The 27,137-nt window shown below is 49.0% G+C and overlaps 1 long non-coding RNA gene across 1 annotated transcript; it reads left to right on the top strand.

Annotated features, from left to right (window-relative positions):
• LOC144157840 (uncharacterized) lies at positions 1-25,417 on the top strand. The gene is made up of 3 exons (XR_013319887.1): positions 1-94; positions 12,120-12,593; positions 23,964-25,417. It is a non-coding gene; the product is annotated as an uncharacterized LOC144157840 (long non-coding RNA).
• The last annotated feature ends 1,720 nt before the right edge of the window (positions 25,418-27,137 follow it).

Consider the following 27,137-nt stretch of genomic DNA (forward strand, 5'->3'; position numbering starts at 1 on the left):
GTGGGAGTGCTACAACACAACCGACGACATTGTCTTCACAACATATAAGGGAAAAACGTTTGTCGCCGAAAATCGAAATTCATTGCAAGAACTGGTGAGTGAAAGGTACTTAAAGCTAGTTTGACAAAGTGTAATGGGATTGTGCAAAACAATTGCGAAGGTTCCACTATGTCGCGTGAGGTTTGAAGCATAGCTGGAGGATTTCTTTGTAAACACTAAACGACACACCACGTCGCAATGCATTACGTTTGAAATTGTTTATTTAGATATGCTGTTGTCGGTTTTCACTGTGGTAGTAGTACCCATCGTCAGATCCATTCATATTCTCGCCTTCGTAGTGCATGACTGGCGCGCCCAAATAGTTTTGTCCGCAGGATTTCATATTTCTCCATGGTGGAACGCGTCAGCACGCGCTGGAACTGGCAGCTACAGACACTGCGAACTCCAAATCCCGCGAGGACCCCACCAAGACAGCCAACCTTAAATTAATTTCACTCACGCTGACGCTGCGTAAATTGCTCTAAAGAACGGCGGTAACCCGTCACATCCACTATCCAGAAGATAATTTTTCCACCCACGCCTTACAAAGTTTCTCCCTAACATTGCGGCAGACGATAGCCTCTACTTGCTGCGGCGGATACTCAATCCGAGCTACACCAAGTGGCCAAGCATATTGATCGCATTTGATCTAAAGCCTTTGTAAAAGTGTCGGACCAAGCTGTCATCGAGGCACTTTAAGAAGTGTACCCAGGGAAGACTTCTAACCTCTTTTCATATCTTTTTGGGCGACCGCAGCATCGAGGTTAGTTCCAGCCATCGTGACGCGATTTTCCCCAACCGAACGGGAGTACCACGAAAATCTTTAGTTCACCCTTCGTATTTAACGTGCCCATGACCCGACTAGCTGGGCGCCTAGCCGAAGTCGGTGGAGTTCACTTAATCGCCTTCGCCGACGTCACACTCTTGGCTGAAGCGGAGAGACCACTGCTGTACAGATTGCACCGCCTGCTGGCTTCAGGCGGCACCGACGACGTCGGGGCAGCAGCTATCTACCACAGGTATGCAAGCGTTCATGGACGAAACCAACTACACCCTGTATGAAGGGGCAGCCATGGAGAGCGGGAAGGTATGTCTCTTGGGTGGTAAGCGGCTCATGCGATCGGGAGACGCATAGATCCCTATCTTTGGGGGTTCGAGTGAGCGAGAAGGGACGTCGTGCGGAGGAATGGCTCAGACAGCTAAAACCACTGTGGCAGAAAAACCCCCATGTGACCAATAGAAAATCAAATTCGGAGGCGCCACATCCAGATTGCCGGCGACCTAGTGCAGGCCGTCCTCGTGTTGCGGACTGCGTGCGGTGCAATGTGGTTTATTATCACAAAACAGAAAACGTCCCAACTTGAAGCGATGTACGGGGGTGCGCTTTGCATAGTCACTGGTTTCCGCGGTCACACAAAAGGAGAGCTGTACCTGTGCGCTGGTCTGCGAACACTCGATGCGAACACCAACAGCCGTGTGCATGGTGTGAAGGAGCTCCGTAGCCTAACCCGAGCAGGACAGCGCCTGCTCTTAGAAGACGGCTTCGAGAGAAAATAACTCTTTCTGGCGAGGCTGAGCCGTAGCGATTGTCGCGGAAGGCGGGTCATGCAATGTTGAGCCCCAGTGGTGGTCAGCTCGGGCGCGGAGCTCCCGGTCACCTCCAGCCCTGTAATGAGAAGATTTGGTAAACGCAGCTGGGGTTAGAAGTAGCATTCCCATTTAACGCCTGGCGTGGTATCTCGAGCGCCCCATACTGGGAACCACCCCAACATAGAAACACGCTCTTATTGCACCTCACGAGGTCCGCAGCATTGATGAAATGACATACGGACCACACCACTGTTTATTAAACCTTAAAAGTATGAAGTGTGGATGAAAGCATGTCCCCTAACTAAACCGAACTGACTATAGCACGCGCACTAGCGACGCATTGTTATACAGGTTGAGGTGGACACATGCGACGAAAATTAAGTGCTCCATATATTTGTGGACGCCTACTTGCGCTCGACAATTTCACAGCGGGGATCGGTCCTTACTGTGAAAATAAAGGCGGACACAGCACCTTTTTCCTTAAACTATGGTAAGCTCCACCAAAAACAGAGCGAAGACTTCATGCCACGCTGGAAGGTATTCAGCTTTCTGAAAGGCAATTGGCGTGAAGCTCTGTGAATCCCAAGGAATTACCATTTATTCGGACATCAACATGGTAATTCCAGATCTCAAGGTACTTGCACAACGCCAGAACACGTCAACGCTCCGAGTGACCGGCATTTCACCCGTTATCAAGCGGGTCTCAGGTCAGGCATGCAACCTTCGTAAGCAGCAGCCCCACGGGCTGGCGAGCGGCACGACTTGGTCAAGGGGCTCAACCACGAGAGTTCGAGAGCACAGAAGACGAAAGACGGCCAATGAAACAACGTCGCCGATTCAACCATCTAGCTGCCATCCCTAAAACTGACGATCCGTTCCCAAAGCACTGTATCGGGAGAACTCCGATACAGTTTTCGTCAGAAAAGCCCGGTCTTCCCACACCACAGCAGATAACTCTATCGCATTGTGGCAGTGGCGACAAAAACGAAGTTACCCCGATACCCCGCCGTCACCACCGCCAATAAAGTGCTAAGGATAGGGAGTGAAGGTACTCCTGAAGTGTACCACTTCGTTTGGGAGTTCGAGGTTCTCAAGTCGATCAATTAGGTTTTATTAAGGGTGCAATTCGTCCCTACATGCCTAGCGCGCGCACCGCTGCTTCAAGTGCCAGCGGTTCGGGGACGGTACAATCTCTTGTCGCGGGAAACAACCTGTGCAAACTGCACCACACAGAACCACTGCAGCGACAACTGCAACACCACCACCCTCACTTGCCCTAACTGCCAGGAACCGCATGCGGCATACTCCCAGACCAACGAAAAATTCAGCAAGAAAAGAAAATGATCCTCCCAGGTGCCCGAAAGAGCTCTGTTTCTTTCTACCTGGGAATGTACGCCGACGCAGCTTGCCAGGGAGTGCTGCTGCTGCGTTTGGTTTCCACAGCAACCCGGGTCAGCGAGCCAGACCAGGTACTGCTCTCGCCACCCGCCGGGTTGCCGCTGGCAGCCCAACCTGTTGCTGCACCATCTGCCAAAGAGGTAGCAGTTGCAATAGCAGCCAGCACCGATGGGGATAAAGCAGCTCTTCCAGTATCTGCCTTTCCGGCCCCAACAAACGTGATGGCGCGGAGCCGTGATTGGACGTGAGGGAAGCCGCGGTGGCGCCTCTTCCACCGGACGTCCTATGCCACCCGCGGCGCTCCGCATGCGCTCAGGCAAAGAACATACGAAAGGGTGCGCAGTGCAGGGGGCCCGGTTCGATGGACACCCCCGTGACTTCGGATGACGACATGAACGCCGAGCTGTGCCTGCTTGTATCGCAGCGAAAGGAACCGGCTGGGGCGTCCAGGTCAGTAGAGAAGGTGGAAAACCACCTCCAGTATTTCAAGCCCCGAAATACTGTACATAAACACGCAGATATTGGAGTTGCTCTAAACGTAAATAATGGGAAGAGAAAATGTGATGCAATGAAACTGCAGAGGCATTCTTAAAAATCTTCATGTATATAAGTTTTAGCATTCCATTCAGCGAAATGTGATGTCTCAGAGGAGCTCATTTAAACTCCAAACACTTGTATTCTTTTATTGAAATGGTGTGGCAATCATTGGCCGAAAGGCCTTGGCGCATCACAATATCGAATTACGCACCGTCCTTGTGACCGTTGCCATTCGTAAAATAATAATTACTAGGTTAATATGGTATGCTCTCTTTACATCCCTTCTAATTTCTAGCTATCCAGTTCCGACTTGGTAGAGCTGTTTCACCCTGTGGTTTGGTTAGATTTAATATTTTGGGGCTTAGCTTGTGCAACCGACACGTGCGGTCGTCCTATGCAACACCACCGACGTATGAGGTGTATCCCCCAGTATCCCCCAGCGCCCTGAACGTGCTTCCAACTCACGGGGGATGCAGTAGTCGCAGTCGGAAGGAAATAACTTTGCGCAGATGCGCGCCTTGGGTTCGGCTCAGAATGCGAACGGGGCCTCGAGAGAGACACCACCAACGAATGGCCGAGATCTTCTTGGCAAGCGGAAGGACATAGACCAAGACAAAATCATTCGTGGCACCCGACGCCGTCTTGTAAACAATGAAACAGCGTTTGTAGGTCCCGGCCCTTACGCGTTCAGTAGCATTGAGCTGCATCTTCGTGACATGGTCGCAATACATGACCCGAAGAATGCTTTGCAGTGCGGGAAGCGGACAGTACGGAGGCGATCAAGGAAAGAGTCGAGTCCATGGGCCTTGCGGAGCTTCCAGTGGGCAAAGATCAGGAGGTGCTGACGGACGCAGATTTGGCTGCAGTCATTAGCTAAGTGCAGGGCTTTCTGGTGGAGATAGGCCTCCAGGAGAAAGGGAAAGAAGAGTGCCCGGTTTCCCTATGTAACACTGCCGACGGATGAGGTGGGTAAATTATTCCTCCGCCTCTGGACAAAGGCAACCATAAAGCGGACACAATGCGCGCGACACCAGCGGAGCGTGACGGGGATTGGGACAGTCGCACGGGACAGTCACACTTGTAGCGTGTACTCTAGGGACCGGCACTAGGAAACTTCGCTCCTCCGAGAACTAGGGGTCCCCTCCTGGTAGCTCTGCTGGCTGTGAGAACTCGTAACCACAAGCTATATAAGGATTTGCTTTATTGAATTAGGACATTGGCCAAATCTTTACATCGCAGAAAAAAGACACCATTTTTTGGTAGAGGCAATGACCTATAGGGCGGCTACGGCAACCACAACACCTGCTCTACTGCGTCCCACAATTGGCCACTGATCAAGGGCGGGGGGGGGGGGGATTTATGGGCAATTGCAAGTTACAAATTGATTCTGCTCTTGGCACGCATTTTCCGACTCGGGGGAAAAGACGGCAGTGGTAGAGAGTTCCATAAAAGGCCAAGCTTCAAGCTAACACCGATATCTGTAAAGTTGCCGTCTCCTCTAAACACAACTGCGTTGCTTTCAAGACAGTTTTAAGTGAAATTTAAGAGATGAACATATCCAGGACCTCAGATTTTTCTTTAAAGATGCTTCGATATGGTGAACACACGCCTCTGCGTGAAGCACCCACACCACCGCAAGAACCTTGGGGATTAGACATGCACAGCTTCACAGAAGAAGCAACTCGAGGCTACAAGGCCGTAGTTCGGGAAGTGAGAGGGAAGAAATGGCAGATCAGTCATAATTTGGGCTCATTCGAGTTGATTCTCGATATGTTGAGATGGCGACTGTGGACCCTGGCACAGTACCCTTGCCAGGCCACTTTCTAATTTAAAAAATCTACAGCGTGTACGAATATAGGGTAGTTGTATGATGGACGTCAGGAGGCGTTGCGGGGGCACGCACGGGCAAAGAATAAGAAATGCCAATTGTGCACAGCACAAAAATGAGTTTATTTCAATACCTCCAATGCCAAGAGGGCGTTACAGAAGGGCGTGGTTATTGGCATTACCATGAGAAAGAACAAAAGGGAGCAAATCATTCGGAACAGCAACAAGAAAAATAGTGGAGAAAAAATGCAAATAGTGTACACAAGAGTTGGGATCATAAAGCAATCACAAGGAACAAAAGTAATTTTCAATGGCGGTCTGAAATGAAGGCACATCGATTCAGTGTGGTGGGTGTAAGGGCGGCATTACGATAGGTTGGGGACACCAAACAGGTAAACATGAGGAGTATTTTCGGCAAGCCGCTTTCCACGGGAGGGACTAGTATGATCCGGTAGAAGATGCACATGTACGCCTAAGCCGGGTGAAAGATCGAGGCAATGAAGAGGGGAGTAGATGGAAGGCTTTGCCGCGCTGCATTACGAGTGGCTTGATTGCCACGCCCAGCTTATAAAAGGGGCCCACAGTTCGAAATTTGCGGCTTCGAGGATAAGCTCGGTAACCGTAAATAGAAGTGTTAGTTTTCAAATCTTTTAGTCCATCGTTTATAATGTACAAAAAGTAACCTATACTGTTCTTTCTATACGTATACAAGTGAAAATTATACTGCAGCTTTCACCGCGTATAGCTTTGTATAATGCTACTAAAATAAAACTTACTTTTTATGTTGTACTGCTGGAAAGATTAAAAATGTTCTCTGAATAGAAGGCATGAATTTGTACACGCCAAATTAGCCTAAATGGGAGTAAATCCCTAGTTGCATAACTCAGTCCCAAGTGGGAGTATTCAATACTCCTTCCAATGGGAATATCGCCCTACTCCCAGTATTTCTGCAGTTTATTTAGTAGTTTATGGGAGAAACGTTTTACTGCCGCTAAAATGGGTGTTTCCAAGGTGAGCATTGGGCGTAGAGTATTTTCTCCCACTATGAGAGTTCTGAAGGCGTGTTGGGAGTGCTGTTCAGCTGCATGCGGAGTATATTAACTGTTTTTAAGTGTTTTATAGAAGTGCTGTGGGGGAATTTATGACTATATTTGGGAGCTGTTATAAGGCCCATAGCTCGTGTTTGTTATTTTAGGTGTTGGGCATCCGCTTTGGGCACAATTACTAGTTACTTGTCATTACTCGTTTTTATTAATTACTAGTTACTAGCAATTGCTCGTTTTTTCTAACTTTCCAAAAGCGAAATGTGGTAAGGTCTGTTTTCTGCACACAGGCAATTTATTGCACAGTAATTACATACATACAAACATGCTTCTCCAAACATAAAATACCCACACAATATTAAAATGCCCAAACAATAAAACATGTACTACGAGAATACCAGGTATCTTACTAAGAATACTAGGTATCTCGCTGAGACCTTGAACTACTAGAGCTCCCTTGAACGAAAAAAAGTCACCCATTAGCAAGCACTGAAGTCCACCAGGCATTCATAGTTGCGCTGTTCGTTTGGACTTGCTCCACGAACAGACTTTGCCGCAGCCGGTTGGAATGTTTGCCACGAAGCCGCGGAAGCGCCCGCATTACAGGGATAGCAGATCTCTCTAAATCTACTTCAACACTTACAGGCGCGTCTTGTAGAGTCGATCGAAAAAATGCAAAAGAAATGGTGTTGGGATGACGCGGCACTTGTCACTCCGTGCTCAATTCTATAATGTCTGAATTTTTATTTAATCCATGCAAAGTTGCTCGGAGGTCAAGACGAAAATGCCACACTTGCAGCGAATAACTTCTCAAAATGCCATCCATCGGCCTCTTTCCCCCTTGTGTAGTATTGTGATAGTGCCCGCTTTCCATCGCCCTCTTTCCCCCTAAAGTTGCCATTCCCGTCGTTGTGACGCGTCCGCTAAATAAACATGCTTACAGCTCTGCCGAACAACACACTTCTCCCGACCCCACAAAATCCTTCCGCGTATGGAACGTGCTGGTTCGATTTGGGCCTTCCCTGCGCATGGAGAGCTCCATATAGTCGACATCCCCCATGACGCTGCGACCCTAGTACTGCGAACGTAGTGCGTGAGACCTGGAGGGCTCCATGCCCGGAACGTCACTGGCGAGGCCGACCGGTGTGAAAACAATGCGGATTTCGCCATTCTCGGCTTTTTTAGATGCGACGATGAGAGGAGCATCTCTTGCCGGCGGCCCTGTCCTTCCTGCGTCGTCGTCGTCCGCGTCCGCACAGTTGCGTCTCTCCTCCGCTCTCCCCCTCTCCTCTCTCCGATAGCGAACACTCTCGCCCAACATCTGCGGGCGCGTGGCGCAGCGCACTCTCACTCCGCCGGTGGGCGGCGCTGCGCGCGGCGCAAGCGCACTGTGCGCATGTGCAGCGCCCTCTCTCTCCGCGGTCTCCACTCCTTCGGGCGCGCTGCGTATATAAGCGGAGTGCCGCGCTCCGGCCGGTCTCTCAGTCGACGGTCGTCCGCACTACGCTTGATCTCTCTCTTTCTCTCTCTCTCGCATTACCCGATGATTGCTCACGCAATTCGAGTAATCGACCCAACGGAAACGCACAATGGAACCCCCTTCAGCGCCGCATCACACCAGGGTTCCCGCGAAGGGAGGTGGGCGTAATTTTTCTTTGCGCAGATCGCGAGCAGCATAAAATGTTTCCGCACTCTTAAAAGTGATGGAAAGTAAGCTAGCAAGACTAAGTGTTTTTGTTACGCTGTACCGGCGGCTCATCATTTGCGGGAGAAGCTGAAGTTTGCCGAGCGAGGGCCGCAGAAAGGATTTTCTTGAGAAGTACGAGCGGGGCCCGCCGCGCCTCCGATGTGGCGGATGACCTCCGCAAGTACCTACTGGCTGCTTTGGTTTCACTGGGGAGGATGAGGGGATACCAGGTGTAAACATTTCAGTCCCCCACCTCGGGAATATGAAAATTACTTTTAGTAGTCAACCCATCACGCACCTGTAGGCTACTCGATAGCACGCAGTTTCTCATGCCAAGCGGTCGCATTTCGTGAACAGGGCACTTGCTTCAACTCTGGTATCAGTGGGCACTTGCTGCCGGCCTCCTCAGCAATACGAACCGCCACCTCGACATCAATACGTACATAACCAGACCAACGTGCCCTTCCAGCGGTCGTTCCAGCCAACTACAATGCGCAAGAAATGCCCTGGTTCTGACAGGAGCTTCCCTCCTCCGAGCACTTTACGGCCCCGATCTCAACGCACGCCGCCGCGTGAGGCCACCATCCTAGGGAAACTAGGCGCTGCGGCTGTCGGGGGTGAGGAGGCGGGCTGGTCATTTTCGCCAATTCTCCAGCCTGTCACTATGTCGAAGAACGAAGTGACTGTTTCTATAGATGGTGTGAACACAGCTTTGGTAGACACTGGAGCTGTGGTGTCAGTGATGAGTTTCGCTTTAAAAACCCGTCTTGGACCAAACGTTAAGTTTTTCCGGTGACTGAAAGATTGTTTCGTGGAGTCATTTGTTTCCAGTTGGAACCTGTTCAGCGATGGTTTTGCTTCTGGAACAAAGTTTTGGAACGGAGTTTATGTGTTTTACCACAGGCAACCAATGAAGTTATACTCGGGATGTGGAACTCTACTGTTATATGAACTTGCAGTGATATTCCGGATCTGAAACTCTTAGTTTGAAGAAGGGTGCAATGACGCTGAAGGCCTGTTTAGTCATTGATGACGTACTGCTACTTGCCATGACGGCTATGTTTGTCTCCGTAAAATCCAAAACATTTCGTCGAAGAATCTGCGAATTTTTAGTTGAGGCAGGTGCCGCAAACGCAGTTAAGGAAAATGGGCTGATACCCCGCCCCTCCCCAGATGCTACGGACGTAACAGATGGACGTAGGCTTTATTTACAAGCCATGCGGAACCACAGGAAAGACATGGTACAATGGAGGCTGGTACGCAGCGAGCCGGGTGAAACTCTTGTTCGCCTTCGACTACGTGCAAGCATAGTCCTCGATTCGTTCCTAGCGATCACTGTGTACCTAACACTGTAACAATATAGAGGGCGATTAAAGTTAAGTCGACAGGTTTTTTTAATTAGGCGTTTAACTGTACTTAAACACCACCTCTACAGTGAGGTTATGCGCACAGAGAGAAACTGGAGGAGGTGCTAAATATTGATGTCGGTCGCTTAATTAACTAAAATTTAATAAATAGGTTTTAGTGGCTGCAGTAAGTCGGCATGTTTGTATCGAGAAGTTAGAGGCAATCGTGTTTCCATCCAGTTCCAATAGGCAGATTTCTTCTAGCGCATCCGTACTCCGAGATATCGAATTACGAAGTTTATTCGCCGTTGGCATGATTATGCATGCTAGACAGTGATGACCGGCGGAAAGCTCCTCCCGTTTGTTATGTTTCGATAACGCTTCCAAGTAGTGAAGATTGCGATAACGCCAGCTAAGACCGAAAGGGTGCCAGTTATCACTTTTCCTAAGCCTCTACGCTGTTGTCAAACTAAAGACCGTATAAAGCAGTCGCGTCACAAAAGAGAGGAGCTTTGCGCCGATCTTCACTGTCTTGCATGCGTAATGACTTGCGAATAGTAATTAAACTTCGCAGTTCGATATCTCGAAGTACGGATGTGCTAGAAGAATTCGCCCAAATGGAACTGCGTGGAAACACGATCGCCTCTAACTTTTAAATACAAACATGCATGCTTACTGCAGCCACTGAAAAGTTAATTCATTTTAGGTAATTAAGCCACCGACATCAATAGGTACCACCTCATTGTGTGTCCCCCTTGGCGCACAATCTCACTGTAGTGGTGGTCTTGGCGTACATGTAAGCGTCTAATTTTAAAAATATCTGTCGACTTAACTTTGATCACCTGTAAATATATGTCCGACGAAAGTTTGGCATTGTATGTAGTATACAAGTAGGCGCGAAATCGGGGAACGCTGAAAATTTCCAGAGGTGAGTTGAATAGCGTGTTCCCAGCTTTCATATATGGATGTGCTTTTGTGGAGGGCCGTGACTTGAATTTTCCCAGCTTGCAAAGTCATCTCCAGAAATTTTCAAAAAAGTCCGAAACCATGTGCAACCATAAGATACATGCACAAAACCAGTCATTTCAAGCACTATAAATTTATTGTATGGAACTAAAGATGCAGATAAGAGAACGAAATGAAAGGCGACACCAGAGATAGGGTAAAGTACACAATTTCAAGTAATATTAGAGATGTCATGCCTGCCAACCCTCTCACGCTCCATGCGTACCGTGCCCCACTTTATATAGTTAGCTAAAGTTGCTGCATGTCTAACGATAGCAGACAGAAATTGTGGATATGCACTTGCAAAAGGGGAGAGAAACCTCCGCCGTGTCTTCATGTGAAAACATTGATAGTAAAGACAACCGAGCGAATGTAGCACCGAGCCCGAGAAAACGGCTTCCACTATGCTGTTTATGCCTGCCTCAAAATTTGGACGTAATTACACGTCCCACAAGGCTCCTATGAGGAAGCCGAAAATTTTCATTTAAGCAAGTTGTTTTCGTTGGTGTTTTTGCTGTCTTCCATAAGTTACGCGGACCGCCAAATTGCAGTTTTTAGATGCGACGCATCTCTTGCTCTGAGGCATGTCCCTCCTGCATCGGCGTTGTCCGGCGTCCTCACGCCAGCTGCGCATGCGCGACTCTCCTCCGCTCTTCTCTCCGACAGCTGTGCGCAACACTCTCACTCCGTCTCATCATCATAAACAACAGCTGCGTGCGCGCGCTTCGCTCGCTTCGCTCCGCTCCTGTCGCGCAAGTGCGCGCATGCGCGACTGTCCTCCGCTGCTTCTCTCCTTCAGGCGCTGTGAATATAAAGCGGGTAGCGCGCTGCGGCGGTTCAGTCAGCGCTCGCTCTAGTTCGACTCCGCGTGACTTCGGTTGATGATTTCGTGCTTGGCATGATTCTTCCGATGAAGACGTGATGGAAGCGACAGTCCCTTCAGCGAGTGGACTGACGCAATCCAATATCAGCGTCAGTCCAAACACTCTCCCCGGATGCGTCGCATCACATCAGGGTTCCCTCGCGGGAAGATGGGCGTAATTTTCCACCCAGCTGTGTTGTGGGAGTGAGTCCATGTACAATTTGCGCCGACCTTTTACTGTAATTTGTAGGAAGGAAACAAATACTGTTTACCTGTAATGGCCTTAGGGGTTATTTAGATTACAATGCGAAAGGTTTGAGCTGGGCCAGTTGGTATACGTTCGTAATAAAAGAACTGCACAAACTTTGTTGGACTAAGAACACAACACGAGCACCCAGTAACATCTGGAGCTTAATAAACTCTAATTTGTATTTGGTGGTGACCCAGCACAGTAGCCCATTTAATCGATAGCTACAGTAGCTGAAAAAGGAAGCTTTATGCTGTGGACATCGTTAAATACGCAACATACCTGCAGTAATGAACTGAGAGAAAAATCCCTAGGCATGAGACAAAAAAGGGTACGAGGTGTAAAATATTTCTGAGGCTACTTTTTGTCTGTAGAAGCCTAGTTGTCGTGTTTTCAGGGAATATATAATTAAATAAGTTGCATTTTTGTACCGTAGTTTTGTCGCAAGTTTTATATAATCATAAAACAACCCAGCAGCTTGTAGGCTACCTTGCGGTCACGCACAACACGAGCTAAACGCCTTCATGCTTTGTTATAGATCTGCACCATCGTCGTTGTCTGCTGCTCGTGCGTTGCTGCTGACTGTCAAGATAGGGCCTTGGTCCACGTGTTGATCGGCTGTCATCGCACTCCCGGAAGCGGAACCTGTTGCGCATGTGACGTGCTTTCCGAGTTCAGCGCCACTGCCCTGCATAAAAGGACTTGCTCGGCTCGGACCCGATGGGATTTGCGGTCACGCACAACACGAGCTAAACGCCTTCATGCTTTGTTATAGATCTGCACCATCGTCGTTGCCTGCTGCTCGTGCGTTGCTGCTGACTGTCAAGATAGGGCCTTGGTCCACGTGTTGAACGGCTGTCATCGCACTCCCGGAAGCGGAACCTGTTGCACATGTGACGTGCTTTCCGAGTTCAGCGCCACTGCGCTGCATAAAAGGACTTGCTCGGCTCGGACCCGATGGGATTTGCGGTCACGCACAACACGAGCTAAACGCCTTCATGCTTTGTTATAGGTATGTCATAGCGTTTGAACCCTTGTTTGTTTTCTAAATCTCTGCCGTGGCTGCTGATCCCCATTTTTGTGGTTATCCGCTTGACATTTGTGTGGTTTATTGAGCCATGGGGATCGACGTAGTTACGTATAGGATCCGTATTGGTGCCTTCAGTAGTAGTCGCAGGGTCAAGAGTGCTGTTGCTGAGCGCTCTTCTGCAGGGGCCGCCTTACTATGCGTTCTCTGCCCAAAACCCTCTCTGGCACTGTCAATTTGCTTCGCGCTGCTTTTACTCTGTTCTGGTGACATCGAGGCCAACCCTGGTCCCAAGATAGATGACGTATGTGCGCTTCTCAGGGAATTCATGGAAACCAGCAAAAAGGAATTTGACGCCACTGCAATCATTCTGAAAGAAATCAAGCAAGATGTTGCCGATATTAAGACCCGAGTCTGCGCTGTTGAAAAAAACCTACCAATCGTACCAGAAATCGGCCCTGGTGTTAAGGCTGTTAATGATTCCCTGGAAGAAGTTAAAATGACTTTATCACGCACGAATGGAGACCTGGAAGATATGGTAGATGATTTGAATAACCGTTCACGCCGAAATAACCTACTAATCAAAGGCTTAGCGGAAGTCGAGAAGGAGGACTATGAGGCCAGCGAAATGTTAAAGATTTCTGTTCCACTCACCTAAACATAACCTTGCAACCTGGGGACATTGAACGGGCGCACCGAATCGGGCAGCCCCGTCCTGATTTCACACGCCCGATAATAATTAAGTTCCTAAATTTTAAGACGAAAGACACAATCCTTCGAAATGCGCATAAGCTTAAAGATGTTGAACCGAAAGTATGGCTCGAGGAAGATTTCTCTCCCAAAATGCAGTTTGCACGCAAAATGCTGCGCGACTTCGCTAAGTAAAACAAAAGAGAGGATGACCGCTACTCCATACGCTATAATAAACTCAAACTTAAAGGGCACATTTACTACTATGACACTGTTTCCGCGCGTGTTGTCCAAGCAGACGAGCCAAAAGTACGTACTCCAAAATGACAAAAGGACCGAATTGAGCAAGCTAAAACCACAGTTCATACCCTATCTGTTCTAATCGCAAACTTTCACAGCATTATAAATAAAGTTGATACTTTGCCGTCCATTACTCACACGTGTTCCGCTGATATCATACTAGGAACCGAAACTTGGCTCCGAGATGATATACACAATAGTGAATTATTGCTCCCAGACTACTTTGCAGTTTTCCGTAAAGATAGAATTTCCCGAGGGGGTGGTGTTCTGATAGCAATAAGAGCTGTTTATCAACCTTCACTTGTAATAATTGATTCCCCCCTTGAATTGCTGTGCGTTAGAACCCAGTTCGAAGGCAACACGTTTATTATTGCGGTGTGTTATCGTCCTCCTGACAGTATTACAGACTGTAGATCACCTGACCGACGTACTTGAAATGATCTACAATAAATTCCCTCAGTGTGTGCTGTTGCTATGTGGCGATTTCAACTACCCCACCATAAACTGGACCACACCACCTTCGCTATCAACACCTGCCCGACCAGAGGTGTCTCGCTTCCTGCACGCGCTAAGATTGTTTCACTTAACCCAGCTGGTAAAAGAACCAACGCGAGGCGAACGCATCCTAGACCTACTTTGAACAAACAGTCCCGATAATGCTGTCACACGTGTTATTGATGAGATTAGCGACCATAGGGTGATACATTGTTTACACCCACTTCCTCTTCCTAATAATAAAACGAAGCTTAAACGTATACTCAATTATAACAAGGTCGATCGCGAGAAAATGAACTGCATGTTAACTGATTTTTCTACCTCCTTTGAAAATGAGTTTGACTCTCGCACAACTAATGAAAATTGGGTAATCTTCCGTGACTTCCTTAAGAAGGTTGAAATTACGTGCATACCAGAGATTTCCTTCAAATCAAAAGCTAATGCTCCCTGGTTTACAAAGAAGGTAAAACAATGCCTAAACAAAAAGAAAAGAGCATACAAAAAGGCCTCTCAAAGCAACAATGATGATGCTTGGAAAAGATATAAAGAATTAGCTCGTGAATCAGAAAGAACAATCCAAGAAGCAAAAAATTATTATTTTAATGATACGCTGCCTAATTTGTTGAAATCTAATCCCGAAAAGGTTTGGCGTACAATTAACCCGAAAGATGTCGATGGTGTAGTTGCTCTGAAGGATTCAAATGGTCTCACTGTGCCAAATGAATTATGTCCTGATATTCTGAACAAAACATTTAGTGACGTTTTCGTCGATGAACCACCACTTGATGAGCCCTGCACAGTTTCTAGTTGCACGATAACGCACCCAAGCGAGCCTATAACCGTCACTGTTACAGGTGTACTCCGCGCTATTGACAGGCTCCCTCTAAACTCCAGTCCTGGACCGGATGGTATTAGTACAAAACTGCTGAAACTAACTTCCCATGTATCATCGTTCTTGTTGTCTTTAATATTTCAACAATCACTGGATACCGGCTGCCTTCCTGATAATTGGAAGTTTGGTCATGTTGTACCCATTTTTAAATCTGGTGAGCCATCCTGTCCAAGCAATTACCGCCCGATATCACTCACATCAGTTTGTTGTAAGCTTCTAGAGCATATAATTTACTCTCACATTATGTGTCACCTTAATGCAAATAATTGGCTATTTTAAAATCAGCATGGTTTCAGGTACAAGCGCTCCTGCCAAACGCAGTTCGAACTGATTACAGATTTACACGATTCTTTGCACAAATCACTTCACACCGACGCAATATTTATTGACCTGTCCAAAGCATTCGATCGTGTACCCCATAAACGGCTAATTAGGAAAATAAACAGACTCCAGTTAGATTGAAAAAATCAGCCAATGGATTAATGAGTTTCTATGCGGTCGTACTCAGTCAGTACGTATAAATGATAACCTATCTGATTCCTGTCCAGTTATATCAGGGGTTCCGCAAGGATCGGTGTTGGGCCCGTTATTATTTCTTATATATATTAATGACATAGCCAGTAATATTAATTCAACAATACGGCTGTTCGCCGATGATTGTGTGATTTATAGGCAAATCTGCACTGTGGGTGATGTAGGGATTCTGCAAAAAGATTTGAATACCCTCGCGGAATGGTGTCGCGTATGGAAAATGGAAATCAATGAAGAAAAAACCAAACTCATGACTTTTTCTCCCCTGTTAAACCCTCCGTCTAACTTATATACGCTGCGCAGTAGCGTAATTGAACGAACCCCTTTTTTCAAATACCTCGGTGTCATTTTCACATCCGATTTAGGCTGGAATATGCACATTGAACATATCACTAATAAGGCACTGCAAAAGCTTGGTTTTCTTAAACGCCCTTTACATCTAGCAAATAGTGACACAAAGCTTCGTGCGTACATTTCCATTATCCGAGCTAAACTCGACTACGCCTCAGTTATTTGGCACCCTCACACCACGTTCCTTACAGATTGTATCGAATCCATCCAAAATAAGGCGGCCCGTTTCATTTTGCGCACCTATTCTTATCATGGCGTTTCGGCATTAAACTTCCTGATCTGAGCACGCGCCGAAAATTTTTCCGTTTGTCTCTTTTTCATTCTCTCTACTATTCCAATTCGTCTTTTTCAACAACTCAGATTCTTCCCGCCCATTATGTGTCCACCCGCAATGACCATACATGCAAAGTTGCTCCCATACTTTCCAGGACAAAAAAACATCAAAATTCCCCTCTGGTATTGTCTATACAGGAGTGGAACGTTCTTCCTCAAAATATTGTGTCTCTCACTAACACTTCTGCTTTCCAGTCTGCATTGGGTGCGTTTTTAAATGTATAAGATATTTTCACATCTATCAGATGTACAAATGCCACTTTCGCCAGCCCTTTGATTTCTTTGATTTGTTGTTGTTGTTGTTGTTGTTGTTTTTAACAGTACGTTATTTCTAAACCTGACCCCCGCGAGTGCCTGGTTCAGTGGTGTGATGCACTGCAGATGTTAATTGCCCTCTTTCTCTCTTTCTCTCTTTTTTTTTGTGAATTGAACCTTTTGCACAGATAGGTGTCTGACTGCCGTTAGTAGTTTGTATTGATATGTGTTGAGTTACGTTGTTTGAATTGCATCCCCCCCTATGTAATGCCCTTTCGGGCCTTTAGGGTATTCAAAATAAATAAATAAATAAAATAAATAAATAAATACATACGACTATCCACTAAAGGAGCGTCACTACTGTAACTATTGTTGTCCACCCTAGGGTCACGCGTGACAGCCATTGGCCATGCGATACACGGGAATGAGTCGACTACTCTTTTGTGTAAACCGCAATATGTAACACACAATGGTGAAAATGATTCACCGTCTCAAAGGACCAACACCATATTCACCAGCACAAAAGAAAAAAAGGACAAAAATCAAGAGGCATGCACTAGAGCACAATACTGGACCGAATTTCGAAGATATGCTGCGAGAAATTCTGTGAAGTTGAATTATGCCAACAGATCATCATCATCATCAGTCTGGTCATGCCCGCTTCAGGTCGCAGGCTTCTCCCACTCCCCTCCAGCCGCTCCTGCACTGAACCATACTCTTAATATTCACTCTGTTACCCAAATGGTCCAGCGGTTCTCGATTGGTCTGACTACATGACCGGCATAAGTCCATTTCTTTTTCTTTATTTGAAGCATGCTGACAACACCTGTAGCTTCTCTGATCCAGGTCGCTCGTTTGCGGTCCGTGAGTGTTATTCGTAACATTATTTGTTCCATGGTATTGAGCGGACCAAGGTTTGCTTTCTAGTTGTTTAGTAACGCGCCAAGTTTGAGCTCCGTATGTTATAACCAGCCGCATACACTTATTGCAGATTTTTCTTGAGTGAGAGATAGCTGGCTTCATTTTTTGGAGTGCTTGCCGAGTGTTCCCAGCCCATATCTATTCTGTGCCGGATTTCTCTCTCGTGGTTGGGGTCAGCACTAACCATTTGTGCGAAGTTACTTTATTGTGTTATGCATCGAGCGTTTCGTTTTATGAGCTGAAGAAGCCGTTCTTGGCATGGTTATTCGTAATTACTTCAGGTTTATTCATATTTATTTTTATCTTTACGGCCGTGCTTTGATTGTAATACCTCAATCGTATTATACCTGCGTTCTGCCGTCTCACTCAGCAAGACTGTCGTCAGCAAACGACATTTTCTGTGGAGGGAACGTTTTCGGATGCCTACACGTACAAAAAATGCGCACAACCTCACGCTCTAGAAACAACAGCGCTAAAAACAGGACACCAGGGCTGCTCTTAGTTACATCGTACGAGCTTGACCCAACGTGCGCTCTAATATGACGCAACGAAGGGAAGCCCGTGATATGTTACCTTTTTTTAGCTCTTCAACCACAACGTTTACAATGCCGGGTGATGGTGTTGCTGGGTTGCAGTATCAACGGAGGTGATAGGCAGCTTTCTTTCATCATAGGCGAATTGATCAAGTCGATGTGTTTTCTGCAAGGTTGTTCTTATTCGCTAGTCACAAGGATGTGCGGATGACATGGCTGTGTTTTGTATTGCATGCATCCTTGTATTGCAAGCATCCTTCTCTTCGAACGTTATTTCGGTCCACGACTGCCACCTGAAGCTTCCAGCGATCAAAATTATCCTTCCCTAAAATGTAAATGCGAAGTTGCAGGTACTCGACGTGGGCGAAATCGACAACTTCAAGGGGCATTGTCGCACCGCGTAATGGAAACTGCTGGCCCTATCTGACATGGCTCCTAGAAATTCCCGCAAGAGCGATCTACGAATAGTCAAGCAAATTGTAGGGAGGGTGAACGGATATCAGCCGATCAACAATCGAGAACTGCTTCAAAAAGGATGGCTTTGTGGGTACATCGGCTTCTCCAGCAGTAGTAAAATAACATAGCGATGTTCCTGATTACCAGCAAGAAATACGCCCGGCCTGGCAGCAGACTTATGAGGCTAACAATATTGTCACGTGACAACGCGGAGATGGGTAGTCAGGAAGGAGGTGTATTTACAAAGGACACCGTAGCCACCGGGCGAAAAGACGGGTTGATGGCGCAAACCCAGCGGGAGCTCGTGCTCCGTCTACTTCCTCTTCATTCCGTTGGACATCGCCCAGCGTCTTTCCACTGGATCACATACCCCGATAGGGAGAGATTGCCCCGTGTACGTTTCTCGGGAATCTGTCCGAAGTCTGTGACACAACTCCCCCACCGCAGAAGCACCGTCCCGGTGCCTGTTATGAAGGAGGAGCAGTAGCAGGTAGACTCCGTCGGTGGTACGGCTTGAGGCGGCTCACGTGAACGAGCTGAGGTACTGAGTGCCCAGACGAGGTCAGAGGCAAAACAGGCACGATTTCGTAGGTGACGGGGGTGACGGCACGCTCGACGCGGTAGGGGCCAGTGAAGGGGGACATGAGCTTCTCAGACAGTCCAACTCGGCGAGAAGGGGTCCACAGAAGAACCAAGGAGCCAGGAGCAAAGTGTGCAGGGCGGTGACACTCATCGTATCGAGACTTCTGGGATGCTTGTGAGGCCAATAGTCGTTCTCGGGCAACCTGGCGCGCCAGTTCAGCGTGGGCGATGATGTCACGAGCATATGCAGTGGTTGGCTCACTTGAAGTCGGCAGGGTGGTGATAGCGTAGCGGGTGGTATAGTCTGTGGCTACCGCAATCCAACGATTCCCGGAGGAGGACAACGGAAAGGGGCCTAAAAGATCTAAACCAACACGATAAAATGGTTCGGTGGGAATGTCCAAAGGTTGCAACTGGCCGGCGGGACGTAATGGAGGCGTCTTTCGACGTTGGCAAGGATCGCACGCCGCGCCATAGCGATGCACAGTCCGGTGGAGCCCTGGCCAGTAAAATCTTCGGCGGACGCGGTCATAAGTGCGAGCAGCGCCAAGGTGGCCAGCCATCGGGACGTCGTGGAGCTGGCGGAGGACATCCGAGCGAAGTTGCTTGGGTACCGCCAGAAGCAGGTCAGGTCCATCAGCCCGGTAGTTGCGGCGGTATAGGATACCATTCCGCAGCACGAACGCGTTCAGAGAAGGGTGCGTTGGCTGTGATTGGAGACGGTCGATAATAGGCCGAAACGTCGGATCACGGCGCTGGTGGTCCCCGATGTCTTTGAAGTCCGACAAAGAATAGACGCAAATATCCGTGTCGAGCTCATCAGTGGGAGGCTCGCCGACGGGATAACGAGATAAACAGTCGGCATCTCTGTGCAGTTTACCGGACTTGTACACAACTGAATAATCAAAGTCTTGGAGGTATAGAGCCCAGCGAGCAAGCCGACCTGTGGGGTCTTTCAGAGAAGAAAGCCAGCATAAGGCGTGGTGGTCGGTTACAACGGTAAACGGCCTGCCGTACAGATATGGTCTAAATTTGCCGACGGCCCACACCAGAGCAAGGCATTCACGCTCGGTGATTGAGTAGTTGCGCTCGGATGGAGACAAGAGGCGGCTTGCGTAAGCTATCACCCGGTCGAGGCCCGCCTGTGTTTGGGCTAGCACTGCCCCTATTCCATGGCCGCTGGCGTCCGTGCGGATTTCCGTCGGAGCAGAGCTGTCAAAGTGAGCCAGGACTGGCGGGTTCGACAGGTGGCCGATGAGCGCGGAAAAAGCCGACTCGTGCGCTTGGCCCCAAGAGAACGCTGCATCCTTCTTAAGAAGATCAGTGAGGGAGCGAGCGATGGCTGCGAAATCCTTGACAAAACGGCGGAAGTACGAGCACAGCCCTATAAAGCTGCGCACGTCGTGCACTGAACGCGGAATGGGGAAGTCTTTAACGGCGCGTATCTTCTCAGGATCGGGTTGAACACCGGTGGAGTCGACTAGGTGGCCGAGAATCTTGATTTGGCGGCAACCGAAATGGCACTTTTTGGAGTTCAGTTGCAGACCGGCTCTACGAAAAACACCCAGAATGTCCGAGAGACGTTGCAGGTGAGTCTCAAATGTGGGCGAATACACAACGACGTCGTCAAGGTAACAAAGGCAAGTTGTCCACTTGAACCCGCGAAGAAGAGAGTCCATCATCCTTTCGAATGTGGCCGGCGCGTTACACAGTCCGAATGGCATGACTTTGAATTGGTACAAACAGTCAGGTGTTACGAAAGCGGTTTTTTTCTCTGTCTTTTTCGTCAACGGCTATTTGCCAGTATCCGGACCGCAAATCGATGGATGAAAAGTAGGAGGCACCATGTAGGCAGTCGAGGGCGTCATCAATTCGAGGGAGCGGGTATACATCTTTCTTGGTAATTTTGTTCAAGTGCCTGTAATCAACACAGAAGCGCCATGAGCCGTCCTTCTTTTTCACCAAAACAACCGGTGATGCCCATGGGCTAGAGGAGGGTTCAATAACATCCCTTCTGAGCATTTCGTCAACTTGCCGCTGAATGACACCTCGCTTCGTCTGAGACACGCGATATGGGCGTCGACGTATCAGACTTGCATCCCCGGTGTTTATGTGATGCGTCACAACGGACGTCTGACCTAAGGGCCGGCCGTCGAAGTCAAAAATGTCACTATGGCTGGCAAGAAGGCAGCGAAGCTCGTGAGCATGGTGCGCTGGAAGGTCCGGGGAAATCATTCGTACAAACTCCTGTGATTTTGCGAGGTTGTGGTGGTCTTCTTTGTCAACTTGGGCTGATCCAAGGGCCATGGCAGAAATCTCGCAGTTATCCAATGGTGAAAGCTGGGCAAGCGCTATTCCTTGAGGAAGGACTTGTGTCGAAAGTCCGAAATTTAGTAACGGCAGTGTGATCCGATTCTGGGCAACTGTTACGACCGAAAATGGGAGAGCCACGTGTCGGTCGAGCAACACGGCTGTAACCGGAGAAACGATGTAATCACCATCCGGGACGGGCGGAGACGAGGTCAGCGGAAGGTAGGTCACTGCCTTTGGGGCCAGGCGAATGTGCTCAGTGGAACGAAGCCGGGACTGAGGTTCGACATCAGTAGCAAGGGGGCTCGGTAGCTCGAGCCGAAGAACACCTGAGGCACAATCGATTAAGGCTGCGTGGTCCGCGAGAAAGTCCAGGCCGATAATAACATCATGAGGGCACGTGTCCAGGACAGCAAACATAACAGGGATTTGGTGGCCGGCTAGTCTAACACGCGCAGTACACATTCTGGCTACGGTGGTCGGTGGTCATCCCAACATCGGCAACTTTCAAAACACGGGACGGGGCAGGCGTGAGGACTTTCCGTAGGCAGCGGCGAAGGGACGAGCTCATGACGGACAACTGCGCACCTGTATCGACTAAAGCAGTTACCGGGACATCATCGACATGAAGGGCTAATAAGTTGTGCTTTCCAGAACGAGGAGGTAGAGGAGCGGCGAGGTTGCGGCGATCGGGACTGGCGGCGTTGGGGCGAGAGTGAGCGGTTGAACCGGGCGTGCACAGGGTCTGCATTCAAGTGTTGGGTATCCGAGGTTGGGGAAGTACGGCGCTGCGCATCGGGAGTGTAGCCGTAGGAGAAAGGCCGAGAGCCGTAACGAGGTGACGCATTGGGCGGCAGTGGAGTCCAGCGGCTCCTACAGTAACGAGCGATGTGGCCAATACGGGAGCAGTGGAAGCATATTGGTCTGTCGTCAGGCGTTCGCCATTCAGCTGGATTGCGGCGGCGGTTACCCAAAGGCGCTTGGGGGCCCATGTGCGTGGTCGGCGAAAACTGTTGGGTAAAAGGAGGATGGGGATGCCCGATACTGCACACTTGATGGATTCCCATGCTTGCCATTTCATTGCGAACGACGGCCTGGATTGCAGCGATCGTAGGGAGTTGGCAGCGATCATCTGCATATGGCAGTGTGGGGGTCGGGACCATCGCTTCGATTTCGCGGCGCACGATTCTGGTAACATCCGCAGACGGGGCAACAGGGTCCGGCCTGCGTGGAGCAGGAGCGGGTAGATGGACGTCATCGCAGGAAGATGTCGCAGCAGTGTGCGGCAGCCGGGCAAATTGGTGAGCTATACGGCGTCCCTTGGCCTGCTCAAATCGCCGGCACTCTTTGATGATGGAATCAACGGTGGCGCAGTCCTTACAAATGAGCAGGTGAAAGGCGTCGTCGGCGATGCCCTTAAGGATATGACCAACCTTGTCCATTTCTGACATTCCTGGGTCAACTTTGGAGCATAGGGCCAGAACGTCGTGGATGTAGGCGACGTAACTTTCAGTGGATGTTTGAGCCCGTGTTGAGAGCTCTTGCTTTGCCGCAAACAGGCGACCAACGGGCTTCCCGAACACCTTTCGAAGCTCTTCTTTGAAAACATCCCAACTGGTTAGCCGTGCTTCATTAGTGTCCAACCATGTCTCAGCCGTTTTCTTGAGGCACAAAGCAGCGTTGGAAAGCTTAAGGGTGTCGTCCCATCTGTTGTGAGCACTCGCACGTTCGAACCTACGGAGCCAATCTTCTACATCAATGTCGTCCGTCCCAGTGAAGTCGCCGGGGTCCCGAGGGTGGGACACAACGATGAACGATGAAGGGGATCCGGGCTCATTGGTAGGCATCGCGGGGCCGCGAGCGATGCGCCCACTCCGAAGTTCCGTGTTGTTAAGAAGCCGCGCTGGCGAGAGGTACAGGAAACCGGAAGTCCAGCACCTATACCAAAGATGTCACGTGACAACGCGGAGATGGGTAGTCAGGAAGGAGGTGTATTTACAAAGGACACCGTAGCCACCGGGCGAAAAGACGGGTTGGTGGCGCAAACCCAGCGGGAGCTCGGGCTCCGTCTACTTCCTCTTCATTCCGTTGGACATCGCCCAGCGTCTTTCCACTGGAGCACATACCCCGATAGGGAGAGATTGCCCCGTGTACGTTTCTCGGGAATCTGTCCGAAGTCTGTGACAATATAAACGACACACCGAGCATCAACGGTTCGTTTGTTGATGAAGCTACGTCAGCGAAAGCTATGACTGACTGTAAGTCGACATCGTCATTGAACGGCTACGGAGAGACATTCGTTCCCCGCAGCCTATAAATAATGCCAAGGCGTCCAACTATATGTTGACCATCGAGGGCCTTATCCTTGCTACGGAACACTCCTTGGAACACATAAGCCGTATGGACAGCCGGGAAAACTTGTCGTGGGCACTAGCGGGAAGAAAGCAGCCATCACCGACTGTAAAATGTGGCACACTTCATTTTTTATCTTTTTGTATAAGGGCGCGTAATTAAAGCGGTTGTTTTTAGTGGGTTTGACTATATAACAGTGGAGATAGGGGGCACCATGAGATGGACCAGGATGAGGTGAAAGGAAAGCCTACTAGAATTAGCCCAGGGCCATTTTTTGCCTAATCGAGCTCAGAACAATTGTGCTCTTCCTATTATGTTAACCGCTCGAAATAACGGGATATTTTTTTCTTTCAGAAACAACAATACCGGGACTGGAGAGCTGCCAGAATTTGTATACTGAACACGGAGTTTTTTTATTTTTACCAATACTGCATGACAAGGAACGAGACTGACTTTATCCTTTGATGACTTTCTCCACTTTGTTTCCCTAAAAAAAGTGTGTGCAGCAATCTGCGGTGTCTTGTTGGTTTTTCCCAGATCCCGCTTGTGATGAGACAGTGACAGCGGCTGGTCGCCGGAAAGTGTTCTGGAAGCAGCCCCTTCTCATGGAAATTGTAATTTGCAACAATAGCTGAGGTTGGCTTGTGTGAACAATGGGATGCTTTCGAATGAAATGTTGTTTTGTGTCCTGCGTAGAGCATAATTACTGCAATAGCTATAAAGTCAAGCTCCGATGCTTTGTAAAGTATGCCTTATTTTTAGTACAAAATTAGCTTTAAATATTAGCCACTACGAACTATTGCGGAAGCTCTTTAAAAGTAGCCTGAACAAGCTAATCGTTTATGAGCAGTAAGGATAGCTTCTGTGGCAGTCATCACAAGTAGGGCTTACTCCCATGAATACCAGTGTTCGGGCATCTCTTATAAATACCGCCCGGCAGCCAGGTATCGTTAGTGGGCATAGCGTCTTTACCTGTATTGTGTTTGTTGTCACGCCGACCGAGCCGCCTTTGGCGTGAGGGGCATAAGAAGAAACCGTGGAGGCCTCTTTGTTATTCGCCGCGCTTTTGTGTGCACCCGGCGAGCGGGCCTGCAGAGGACGCATACAAGCGCGTCGGTCACTCCATATAGCTGAAAGCGATGCAAGCTTTCGTAGAAGGATGTCCTCACCAGAATCCCCGAAGCGGATGGGAGCTGAAGTTCAGTCAAGGGGTGAAACCTTGTGTCAAGGATAGGAAGAGGTCATCACACGTTCGTTCTATGACAGTTGCACTGCTCAAAGCTACTGAGTGAAATTGCAGTTCGTCACACGTCTCGACCTGGCGACTCGGCGGCTGGATTGCGTCAATATATAGGCGACCAGGCTTTGTTAGGCGCTCCCCGTGTTAACAAAGGAAGGGAAGGTACGGTATGACAATACTTTATGACGTGCCGCCCGAGAGCCTATTCCCATCATTAGGTCTACTTTTAGTGTGTTGGTTTTCATGTCTGTTATATTTGCGTTTAGCGGAATACCTTTTGGTTTCTGTATAAGGGTGAGAGAGGTGGTCACGTGAATATTTTGAACCCACCTAGGTTTGTTTATCAGAGTGGCCAATCAGTGGCCTAGTGAGGTTTAATTAATGCGGCATCCTCACTCTCAAGTTGTGACGTCCCGTCTGTGGGCGGGGTTTTGGGGGTAAAACCGAAGAGTTTGATGTTTTCAGAGGATAGAACAGGGACAGAGAGCATAGGTGGAGAGCAGCGAGCTCCACTGGACGCGGGCCCGGCCTGACCTCTCGTTTACGATCACGAACCGTGAGTTGTAAATACGTAATGTAAATAAAGTCTACATATTGTAGTGTTTGAGTTTACTTGGAGTAGACCGTCATCGGCCATGTGTCATCGGCAACGAGCCAACGTCTCTACGATCATCGGATCAGCGATCAACTTCGTCGGCGACCGATCCCCCTTTTTGAAGGTTAACTACCAGCGTTTTATTTCTCGCCGCCAGCGGTGTTACCCGTGCCTCCGGCGTGTCTGGTCGAAACATAATGGACCGATCGTCAAAGTTACGACAGAATATCTTGTACATAGAGACACAGTTAAACCAACATATAACGAAGTTGACAGATTCGGAACTCGCATGGCGCATCTTGAGTAATCTTAGTGATGTTGGTGGCGGCACCATGGACCTCGAGCCTTCAAACTTGGTTTTAGCCTACCCCGATGAAGTGTATGTAGGTGGAGGGTAAGAAACCTTGAATGGTGGTGGTCGGTGTCATGGTTACGCACCGGCCGATGGGCTTCCTGTCTGTTAACCAGGCAGGGAGCTCCGGGACCTCTTCATCTATCAGGGTAAGGCGGCAGAAGAACTGGGTTCCACTGTTCCCTGTGCCCTTGTTCCCTGCTTTACACTATAGCTTATCGTATTTTCTGAACTCCCCTCAAAATGTGATGAGTCCCTGAAAAGGGGGAGCAGCTATGTATCATTACTTCTTTTGCCAATCTCAAGTTTTCCTAAAGGGGATAATAATTCTTCCATTTCTTGTCATGGATCCGAGTCCCTCACTCCAGCCCACCCTCTTGCATCACAGTTAGTCTTGTTGATCGCAAAATATCTTGAAGCTATGATTGAAACAAAGCCCACGTCGAGTGAAAGGGCAAGCAGCAGGCCACAAATCTTTTAGCTCAAACTCGAATGGCTTGCCTGGATATGAGGTTCACACGCCACCGGAGCCTCAACAGTTCGCACGGTGTGATCTCTGAGCGAGATGTGCTGAACGAAACAAATGCGGATTTTCTTGAAGGCTTGAAGGATTAGGGCGTCATGGACGCGCAAAGCATCACCGTCCGCAGAGAAGTAAATTCCCACCCAGCACATCATCCTGAGCTTTGATACCTCGGCACTTTCACCATATATAAATGCAGGCTTTATCCGCTGCTCCATTCTTCCTTACATCCTGAACCCACGGCGCTGTTTTAAGTGCCAGTGGTTCTGGCATGGTACGAACTCCTGTCGTGGCAAACCAGCCTGTACCAAGTGCGCCGCAAAGGACCACCCCAGAGACAACTGCAACTTTGCAACTTTCAGCTGTGCAAATTGCTGAGGCCCACACGAGACATACTCCAGGAAATGCGAGAACGTCCAACAGAGAAAAAAACCTCAAGGTGATTGAAAACATGTCTTTCACAGAAACAGAGCTCCCCGGCGGGTGGAGCGGCATTGGGTTTCCTCAGGAACTCTATACCAGGAGTCTGACTTTGTCCTGCCGCCACACCCACCCGCTGGGTTACTTCAGGCAGCCCAACTCGTCACAACACCGTTTTCTGAGCGAGCAGCGGCTGTGGTGGCAACGGTTACCGTCGGATCAATGCCGCTCCACCCGCTCTGCCTTCTCACCTTCCCTGCTTCCACTGGAGCTGTGAGATCGAAACGGGGTGTCCCGCACCGGCTCCCAGCCCTGCCGCATCACCCGTGCCAACAGTGGCGCTCTCGACACCTTCCGAAGCAGCGGCTCAAACAAAAGGCACGCGAACGGGTGCCAAG

This window comes from Haemaphysalis longicornis, unplaced genomic scaffold, assembly GCF_048455015.1.
Source record: "Haemaphysalis longicornis isolate Haplotype H1 unplaced genomic scaffold, Haemaphysalis longicornis Haplotype H1 scaffold_10, whole genome shotgun sequence".
In the NCBI taxonomy this organism is placed as follows: Eukaryota; Metazoa; Arthropoda; class Arachnida; order Ixodida; family Ixodidae; genus Haemaphysalis; species Haemaphysalis longicornis.